At 30.8% G+C, this 4,426-nt stretch overlaps 1 long non-coding RNA gene across 4 annotated transcripts; it reads left to right on the forward strand.

Moving 5' to 3' along the window:
* The first annotated feature begins 829 nt into the window (after positions 1–829).
* LOC127748571 (uncharacterized) lies at positions 830–2,639 on the forward strand. Of its 4 annotated transcripts, XR_008010721.1 has the most exons (6): positions 830–1,231; positions 1,280–1,431; positions 1,604–1,706; positions 1,785–2,043; positions 2,157–2,220; positions 2,305–2,639. It is a non-coding gene; the product is annotated as an uncharacterized LOC127748571 (long non-coding RNA). The 4 variants fall into 4 exon arrangements; XR_008010723.1 differs by lacking the exon at positions 830–1,231 and having other exon boundaries at positions 1,237–1,359; XR_008010720.1 differs by lacking the exon at positions 830–1,231 and having other exon boundaries at positions 1,243–1,431.
* The last annotated feature ends 1,787 nt before the right edge of the window (positions 2,640–4,426 follow it).

A 4,426-nucleotide genomic window follows, 5' to 3' on the forward strand; every position in this document is an offset into this window, starting at 1 on the left:
ATAATTGATAAATAAAAAAATTATTATATAAAATATCTAAACATAAAATTATTTTTACTTTTCTATAAGATCTTTTATAAAAAAAGACTTAAAAATATTTTTTTAAAAATTTACCCAAACAAATTCTTAGTTAATTAATATTAGATAATTTTAGAGTTTAAATTTATAATCTAGAATTTAGAATTAATATATTATAATATAAGATCTAAAATTTAAAATAAATAAAATAATTTTAAAAAAATAATTGGCTAACATTACTCTAGTCATATATATGTCCTGCGGTCCTGGTGAAATGATAGGGTTAAATTTATAAATTTTGAAGAATTTACATAACGTATTTATATATGATTAGGCTTTAAGGAAAATAAATTGATGACAACAGTATTTATTAGTTTGTTACTGTGCAAGTTTCCATGCATGCCATGAGTCAATATATTTTTTTTGTGTTTGTTCTGGTATGATGATAAATTTATACCTACTGATATAATAAAAATATGGATAAATTAAAACACAATATGTGAATTATATTTTTTACGTCAGTAATTAATTTTTTTTTTTGTTTAAATACATATCATATCAATACTTCTACTAAAAATAAAAAATAATTTTTATTTAATTTTATAAAAAGACTTAAATATCTTTTTCTTTTATATTGGACAAAAACTATCCTACTCCTTTTAATTTAGTCAAAATTGAATTAACTTTGGTTTTATATTCTTAAATTTAAAATAATTTAAAAATTAAAAGTTCAAAACAAAAACATACATGAAAAATATAAAAAAATAAAAAAGTATTTTTTTTTATTTTTAGATTTCAGTGTTCTTTTTCTCTAGACAAAGAAGAAGAAGGTGTCTCTTTCACCTCTCTGCTCTTCTTTCTCTGATCAAGCTCTGTTCGTCTTGTCTCTGACCAAGAAAAAGACAAAGCTATGCTCGAATCGTCTTGTCTCTGGCCTCTGCGCATATTTGTCTCTGAAAAAGAAGAAGAAGAACCCAATTCTTCTACGACCTCCCTGTTGATTTTCTGTTCTCCACAACCTCCCCGTGTACACGTTCAACAACCCGTCGGAGGAGTTCTTGTTGGTTGCCGGAGCCTCCACTGGCAAGAACCTCGGCCTCTTCTGCTTCAACGAAGACGACGTCCAAGTCTTGCTCCGCCAGGTTTCCATGATCGACCCTCGCCTGCATGACGGCTTCAAAGTTGTCCCGTTGCGCTCAACAAGATTCCCTAAGTTGCGACTTTTATTGATGACAAATGGCGAGAATGGATCTTCCAACAGGCATTTAAGATCTCCATTACTTATACAATCAGTCAGTAGAATTCATTCGAGAGCCGCAACTGCGTTTCCCTCTGATGCATGTAAGTGATTGAATTTGTCTGTCACAGGGGAAAAAATGCATTCTGTTGAGAGTAATTTTCAGAAACGAGAAGGTTTGATCACTCAGTCTTACTCATATATTGGTATCTAATTTTGCATCATGTGCTAATATGAAATATATTGTTTTGGTTGCAAGTGATAAAAAAAACTGCTACTGAAAGTGATTTCAAAGCATTCTTCATACTCATCTAATTCCATTCTTTCTAATTACTCTATTGGATGCAGAAGAAAATATAAAATCACTTGTGAAGCTACTGTTTGATTGCATCTTGGAAGCCAAAGAAATATTGATGGAAACTTTGTTGCTTCTCTTTGTAATGAAAACATGGTAACGATTTTAATTAAAATTATCTCCTCAACACAATTATTTTGCTCTTAACGATTTGTTTCGAATGTCTAATGATAGGAAAGACATTATGACATATGATTATTTATATTCAAATGGTTGAGATTTACAATGAACAAGTTAGATACCTACTTACTGAGGACAAAACAGATAATAAATTAGAGATTAGGAGCTGCAATGATGATGGATTGAGTCTTTCTTATGCTACATTGCGTCCGGTGACATCTACAGCTGATGTTCTGACCCTCATGAAACTCAGTGAGGTCAACCTTGCTGTCAGTTCTGTTGCACTGAGCAATAGGAGTAGTCATTCCCATAGGTAAGTTTTAAAATATTTTCAGACTTTATAAGTTAAATTTAAATGTTTAATGCAGACACTGATAATAAAGGTTGTTTAATTCAATGTACTTACCATGCATGTTCATGAAAAAGATATATGAAATTTATGGATCCGAGCGGAATTACAGATTTTCGCTAGGAGGGAAGCCGGTATCATGTAAGTTAAAACCTTTAGAGCTGCCAATTTTCTATTAATATATGTTTTGTAATTTCATCATACTAAGAACATGGTTATGTTTAGATGAGAAGGAGAGAAATGCTAGAACAAGCGCCTCCTCCGGCAGTGGCAAGGACCTCAAAACGGTTATTGTAGGAAGACTTCAAGAGCCAAATATCAATGCTGGGGTGGTTGCTTTGACTCAAAGCAACCCCAACAGCTCCAAACCTCCAATTTAGTATTCTTTCTTTTTTGTTTTTTTTTCTTCTATGTTTCTTATATAATATTGGTGATTTGACAAACAACTTTATTTAACTGACGATCTATGCTAAAATTTGGTCTAAGGTAGTCTATTTGTTGTATTGCCACTCGTATACTTTCTGTGCATCTGTGTATGAGATGCTATGAAACTATCCACTTTTATGCATTTAATGATTAATTTTTGAGTCAATTTTCGTATGACTTGCAGATAAGCATTTTAAAGAGAAAAACACAAATACAAATATTCCTTACGAGTCAGGAGTTTGTTCTCTTATTTCTGGCATATCCACAAATACAAATTCAAGTATCTGCGGCTTAAATAGAGTGTTTTATTTATAGAATGACTCATACTTGAGCATATCTTTCAGATATTTAGCCTATTCATGTAGGAAAAAAATTAAATAAAGGATGAAATTTGAAACTTTTAAAAAATATCATAATTTTTAAAAATGAGAAAATTTAATTTACCAGTTTTATCGGTAGGGAGTCTAGCAGAATTATTTGATGATTTCACAAATAAAAAACAACTAGATACCTATGTATGTTGTTCTCATTGACAGGTAAAAAAATCTAGTACCAACTTTCACGTATTAGGATATTACTAGATACACAAATTTTAAAAACAAAAAGTATAGCTCAGTTCATAAAGATAAAAGCCATTAAACAATGAAAAAAAAAATACAACAAATTATATACCTTTTCTAGACCTTCATCAACTTTTTTTATGAATTTTTTTTATAATATTTCAACAAAACTTCAATTTTAGTATCATATTCCAGTATAAATTACTGAATTTAATAGTTAGAGGGCTAAGTCAATGACAACAATTATACAATAAGATAAAATAAATAAAAATAGTAACAAACCTAAAAAGGAGATGGTGTACCGAAAACATAGCTGGCAAATACCAATGTGTTTGATATCCTATTCCTTTCTCTTGCACAGTTAGCATAGTAGCCACCAAATCCAACACTTATGTGGTAATTAATAAATTTATTAAGAATTGAAAGTATGCTAGAGATAATAACTTAAGAAGAAGTATAGGGATCCAATGGAGTATCTATACAATGTGTACAATGGGGGTATAGGATTGTTCGATTCAGTAGGATATCAGATGTTTATTATGCCTGGTACCTGGATGATTATTCTGGATAGTATGGGTGTATTGTGTTTGAGAAATTAGTAATGTTTTACCCTGGATGTTCATTTTTTAACTCATATTGGGACAAATAAATAGCACATTGTACATATTGTACAAATACTCCATTGGCTCCCTAGCGGGATTCGTAAGTTAATTATGCACTTACATCCCCATGCACCCATTCCTTGGGAAATAATGACTTAAAATTGTCACGAGTTCCGCTAAGTTTGTTTGTTGTTGCCAATACCTCATCACTTCAAACATGAAACACATTAATATTGTATCATTTTTTAAAGCTTTAATATATAGATAATGAGATACGTAACCTTCTTTTATTTGGTGAAAACACATAGGTTACTATTTTAATATCTAGGTCATCCAAATCTATGTATGCAGGAGGCTTAAATAAAACTGGGATCTCCTGCAAAATAAAACAAAAATTGGTAAGATTACTAAGTTATGTAACCTTAGATGATTGATGTGAATTCTTGTGATATACAAACTTACAGATGGCCATTCAATTCTCTGTTTATTGTGCTCGGCCATGCATTTTGTTGTATAGGAAACGCATGCTAATAGAATATCCACTTGGTGTACTCTTTTTTAAGAATGTCTTTTGCTCTTCGGTTAGAGATTTGTGTGAGGCCCTCAGTGTAGTTTTTTATTTTTTGAAAATTTGTCTTTAATGGAGACAGTATTGACACCAACTATATTCTCAGACAAAAATGGATTCCAAACAATTCTTCTCTTGGCCGTAGATACCTTCTTATCGTGTACACTTATATGCTTTAATGCTTTCTTATT

Source organism: Arachis duranensis, chromosome 6, assembly GCF_000817695.3.
Source record: "Arachis duranensis cultivar V14167 chromosome 6, aradu.V14167.gnm2.J7QH, whole genome shotgun sequence".
Classification (NCBI taxonomy): Eukaryota; Viridiplantae; Streptophyta; class Magnoliopsida; order Fabales; family Fabaceae; genus Arachis; species Arachis duranensis.